Source organism: Panthera tigris, chromosome C1, assembly GCF_018350195.1.
Source record: "Panthera tigris isolate Pti1 chromosome C1, P.tigris_Pti1_mat1.1, whole genome shotgun sequence".
Taxonomy (NCBI): Eukaryota; Metazoa; Chordata; class Mammalia; order Carnivora; family Felidae; genus Panthera; species Panthera tigris.
In genome coordinates, this window is record NC_056667.1 from 211,741,476 (window position 1) to 211,747,465 (window position 5,990).

Here is a 5,990-nt window from a genome sequence, read left to right on the forward strand (position 1 = left end):
ACCACATCCCTACTTTTTAAGGCACTTGCCTGGACTTCCTGCCCCGGGTGAGGCTTGGGATGCCCTGAAGTGAAGTTGGATCTGACCCCGGTGTTCTCACTGCTTGGGACAGGTGAGACTTCTGGAGTGGAGGAGGGCAGATTCCCACTGCGTGGATCATTGCTGGCAGACAGCCTGAGTGCCACGCAGCTGAGACAAAGCGCATGAGTCCCTGCCACTCAGAGGTTCAAGGCCTCTTCAAATGCACCAACATCAGAAAAAGGGGCCAGCAGCTCATGTGGGCACAGTGGGACCCAACTTTGGGGGTGGGGGGTGGCTTGTCTAAAAGGCTCACTGAGTCGACAAAACCTTTTTGGAAAACGATGCCCAGGAGAACATGCATCTGCAGGGAAGATAAGAGATTGCAGATTTTAAAACTCGGAAAGACCAGCTCACCCTCCTACTTGGGGAAACCACATCCAAGAACTGAAAGTTTAAACCTTTTCTGATCTTTTTGGACTCAAAAAAAAAAAAAAATCAGACTTATAAACAGCCTGTTCTCAAGTAGCAAAATGTCTGTTACTCTTGCCAGCTGCCTTAAGATGGAGGTTATGACAAACTGGCCTTAAACACAAGGAAGCAGTGAGTCTGAAACATTGAATAACTTGTCCAAGGTCCTGTAGCTAACAAGTGCTGGAGGTGGGATTTGGGACTAAGTTTATCCAAATAAAAAACTTTCCACCTTTTACTCTATGGTTCTGACACTACATCCCCCATTTCCAAAGACAATCAAATTTCAAGAGTCTGGACTCAAAAATTTTTTTAATGTTTATTTTTGAGAGAGAGAGACAGAGACAGAGAGACAGAGTGCAAGCAGGAGAGGAGCAGAGAGAGAGACACACACAGAATCCAAAGCAGACTTGAGGCTCTGAGCTGTCAGCACAGAGCCCAACGCAGGGCTCGAACCCATGAACCGTGAGATCATGACCTGAGCCAAAGTCAGGCGCTTAACTGACTGAGCCACCCAGGTGCCCCTCAAGAGTCTAGACTTAAAAATAAATGTCCACATGCATTATTCATCCCCTCAGAGACTGGATTTTTGTGGCCATGCCTAGCCTGGTTCCCCTTCTCAAGCCCATGTTGCCTCTCCCTCGCTGGGTTATGAGTTGTCTTCAAGAACCGCCCTGCCTGGTTCTTAGTGGCCCTGAACTGCTTAGAGGTGTCACTTTCCATGGGCTGGTCTGTTCCCTCCATGTTCCCAGCCCATGGGCAGCTACTGAGTGCCTTTCCCTGGAGAGCAGCATCGGTACCCATTTGGCTTTGGAACTTTTGGAAAAAATTCAAGAGTTTCCTAGTTAGGGCTTGGTGCCTTCCAAGGGGTTAGGACGTGTGGTTGCAGCTCAGAGGCTGTGAGGTGAGTTTCCAAGGATGCAGTTTTATAACCTCTGTTCTGAAGCTCTTGGGGAGGGGTGCATGTTGCTTAGACTTTCTATGCCTCAGTTTCCTCATCCGTAAAGCGGAAATGACAACAGACCTACTCATGAAGTCATGAGAGGATTAAATGAAATAAGGATGTAGAGTGCCCAGAAAGCACTTAGCTGGCACCTGATAATTATTTTTCAAATAAAAGAAAGTAGGTGCATGTCTCAGAAGCTTGGTACCTCTTGAGCAAAAATGAAGGGATTTTTAGTATTTCTCTTCTGAGGCAGCAAGAGACAATAATGTAGAGGCTTCTCCACCCCCTGGGAGGAGAAGTACGCAGAGAGAGACAGAGGGCCAGAGGAGTTACAGGAAGGAGGCAGGCCCCATCCCCGTGTAGGTGGCCCGGCAGGCCCTGTCCACCCTCAGGCTAGCATCCTGCCTTCCGGCCACTCACGTTCCCACGAACTTCTCAAGTGTGTTTGTGTGCAAGCACTGTAAACAAAGATGGAAAGAGCAGGCTGCAACAAGCAGGCCTTTATTAGGGCAGAACCAGTTCAGTCAGGCTGAACCCCTCTCCCTCAGGAAAGGGACCCAGGAGGACCCCAGCCCCCACCTGGCTCCAGGCTGGCTCTTTCCCCGAGCAGAGGTCATTCTGCGGTGAAAGAGGGCGGCTGCAGCAAAAGCAAGGACTTAGATGTGTGACCTTGGACGAGTCCCTTCCCTCCTCTGACCTCAGCTTCCTAGTCTGCAGAAGGGGGACACGTAGTCCCCTCCACGGAGTTGAGGACGGGAGAACAGGTTGAGGTTCTCCCGCAGCCCCCCACCCTGCCGTGGCCAGCGTGCAACTCACGGGCTGGGGAGTGAAGCAGGGCCTGGCGGGAGGGGCGGCTGTGTTCCGTGTCTCTTCCTGCATCTGATTCTGAAGTGAACAGTGGTTACCTCTGGGGGTTGGTTAGGGTGGGAGGAGGAGGGGAGTTAGAAATTTGTTTCAACAGTCAAATTTGTTCCTCCTATTTTTTTTTTTTTTTTTTTTTCATTTTAAAGTGCAGTTCCTTGGGGGCACCTGGGTGGCTCAGTCAGTTAAGCGTCCGACTTCAGCTCAGGTCATGATCTCACGGCTCCTGAGGTGGAGCCCCCCGTCGGGCTCTGTGCTGACAGCTCCGAGCCTGGAGCCTGCTTCGGATTCTGTGTCTCCCCCTCTCTCTGTCCCTCCTCCTCTCATTCTCTTTCTCTCTCTCTCTCAAAAATAAACATTTAAATAAATAAAATTAAATAAACAAACGAATAAATAAATAAAAAAATAAAATGCAGTTCTTTGGAGCACCTGAGTGGCTCAGTGGGTTGAGCACACAATTCTTGATTTCAGCTCAGGTCATGATCCCAGGGTCATTCCTCCAATTCCAATCTAACCAACAACGGCATTCAACCCCTTTCGTTCATCCCTCCCTGAGAGTGAGAAACGTGCCTTTTGTTATTTTCAGCATATTTATTGGTAGGCTCGACCCCCCCCCCCCCCCCCGCCGAGTGTGTAACCAGTCTTCCACGCTGCCACCCTTTGCGGACCCCTCCTCCCCCTCTCTAAGCCTCTAAGTTGTCCCCGCTTCTCCCCACGTTTATCTGGGAGGCATACAGGACACCCTCCTCGCCGCACGCAGCCTCTCAGATAGAGGGGAACAGGCTTCGTCGCCAGGGATGAGAATTACAGCATTACCGGAGACAAATCTGGCAGCAGGTACCAAAATATAGAGATGTCTCTCTCTCTCTCTCTCTCTCTCTCTCTGGCCCTGCAACTCTACCTCTAAAAGTGTATGAAAAAGAGTCCACCTGCGGTCCTGACGGCTCCAGGTGCGTTCACCCCGCCCAGCTCCTGCCCGTGACCGCCGCGGCCGAAACTGCCCAGGGGTCCCCACCCCGCTGCTGAGATGGCCACGTGCTCCTGCCATGAGGAGGCTCAGAGGCTGAACGACAGCGCCAGCTCTTCCTGTCCAAGGTGCTGAGGGAGGAAGACAGCACACAGTGCGTGAACCGCAAGCTCAAAGGTCCTCCATGGGCTTCCTGGAATATTGGTGTGTTTATTTGCATCAGATGTGCTGGAATCCATAGAAATCTTGGGGTTCATTTATCCAAGGTCAAGTCAGTCAACCTAGACGCAGTGGACACCAGGACAGATACAGGGCATGCGAGATATGGGAAATAGTAAAGCAAGACTATTCTATACAGCCAATCTTCCAGAGAACTTTCGAAGACCACGGGTAGATCAAGCAGTGGAATTTTTTTTTTTTTTTGTCAGAGACGAATATGAAAAGAAGAAATACTATGATAAAATGCAATATTGGGGGGGGGCGCCTGGGTGGCTCAGTCGGTTAAGCGTCCGACTTCGGCTCAGGTCATGATCTCCCGGTCCGTGAGTTCGAGCCCCGCGTCGGGCTCTGTGCTGACCGCTCAGAGCCTGGAGCCTGTTTCAGATTCTGTGTCTCACTCTCTCTGACCCTCCCCCGTTCATGCTCTGTCTCTCTCTGTCTCAAAAATAAATAAACGTTAAAAAAAAATTTTTTTAATGCAATATTGGGGCGCCTGGGTGTCTCAGTCAGTTGAACATCCAACTTCAGCTCAGGTCACGATCTCACAGTTTGTGGGTTCGGGCTCCATGTCGGGCTCTGTGCTGACAGCTCAGAGCCTGGAGCCTGCTTCAGATTCTCTGTCCCCTTCTCTCCCTGCCCCTCACCAGCTCATACTCTGTCTCTCTCTCTCTGTCTCTCAAAAATAAATTAAAAATATTAAAAACATTAAAAAATTTTGAAAATAAAAGTACCAGCGCTAAAAACGTTGCAGAGCCCACTGCCAACCTTTTAGGACCTGATGGCGCTGCTGAGGCACCAGTGACCAATGGGAACACAACCGCGCTGCCAGCCCTGAGTGATGATCTGGACACCTTTGGACCAAAGACTTCGAATCCCTTACCTCCAACCATCTACACCCCCAGCTCCGGAGACGTCCTCTATACCTGCTGCTGCCACTCTGTCTACGTTAATATCTGGGGTGCTCGATCTGTTCACTCAGCAAGCTACAAAGTCAGAAGAGGTGGGGAAGAAGCGACGCTCCAAAGACTCCATCTTCTCTCTGTGTGGTACAGGAACCGTTCGGCACAAGAGTACGCCTGGTGTGCTTATGGGACCCACAAATATGCCATTTGCCTCCCGAGCACCGTCTGTCTTTCAAGGCTTTCCATCGACGGGCACGCCTGTGCCTCCACCTGCAGCTCCTGGTCTTCTAGGAAATGTGATGGGACAGAGCGCCAGCCTGACGGTGGGCATGCCCAGGCCCAGCGGGTCTCTGGGAAGCACATGAACCGGTGTGATGTCACTTCCTTCAAATGTGGTCGGCCCCCAAGGAGGAACCGTAGGACAGAGGGGCACACCCTCGGGTGAGCTTGGCCTGCCGCAAGCTCAACGGCCCCAGTAGAACCTCTCGCAGATGAATCAGCAAATGACTGGCACGGGTATCAGTAGCACGAACCCTGCAGTGGGTTTTGGCCAGCCCCCAACACAACAGCAGGCTGGCCCGGAAGCTCATCCGTTCAGACTCTCGGCATACAGCTGTGGAAATGAAAACTGCGGGGCAAGTTACATCCAGAACCTGACATTCTTTGCTAAAACACATCTTGTTCCCATGTTTACTTGTGTACTTTTTTTTTCTTTTTCCCCATTTGTTCATATTAAGAATTATCTGACTGGGGCACCTGGGTGGCTCAATCGGTTGACCGTCCAGGTCATGAGCGTCGGCTCAGGTCATGATCCCCAGGGTCATGGGATCGAACCCCGCACCGGGCTCCATGCTGAGCGTGGAACCTGATGAAGGTGGAACCTGATGAAGATTCTCTCTCTCTCTCTCTCTCTCTCTCTCTCTCTCCCTCTCTCTCTCTCTCACACACACAAATAAAAAAAATTAAAAAGAATTATCTGATTGACCATGTTGGTCTGTACTGATTAAATGTGATGTGGGGGCACCTGGGTGGCTCAGTCCGTTAACCTCCTGACTCTCGACTTGGGCTCAGATCATGATCTCACAGATTGTGACTGTGAGCCCCACTGACAGTGCAGGGTCTGCTTGGGATTCTCTCTCTCACCCTCTCTCTTTGCCCTTCCCCCACTCGCACATGCACTCTCTCCCTCTCTTAAATAAAGTTTAAAACATTGAGGGGCACCTGGGTGGCTCAGTCAGTTAAGCATCCAACTTCGGCTCAGGTCATGATCTCACGGTTCATGAGTTCGAGCCCCACATCAGGCTGTGTGCTGACAGCTCGGAGCCTGGAGCCTGCTTCGGATTCTGTGTCTCCCTCTCTCTCTGCCCCTCCCCCTGCTCTTGCTCTGTCTCTCTCTCTCTTTCAAAAATAAATAAACATTAAAAAAAATTTTTTTAATTAAAAACATTGATGTGAAAAGCAAAAAAAAAAAAAAAAAAAAAAAAAGAATTGTAGCTCAAATACAGAGATGAGGTAAGAGGATACCAGGCACAGCCTTTCTGTAAAATAATGAATAATTGGAGACAAGCTCAGTTTTCTTTGCCTTAGCTCCTGAAGCAGAGCGGCT

At 50.4% G+C, this 5,990-nt stretch overlaps 1 pseudogene; it reads left to right on the plus strand.

Moving 5' to 3' along the window:
* The first annotated feature begins 3,323 nt into the window (after nt 1–3,323).
* On the plus strand, nt 3,324–5,009 carry LOC102970241 (annotated as a pseudogene).
* Nucleotides 5,010–5,990: the final 981 nt, after the last annotated feature.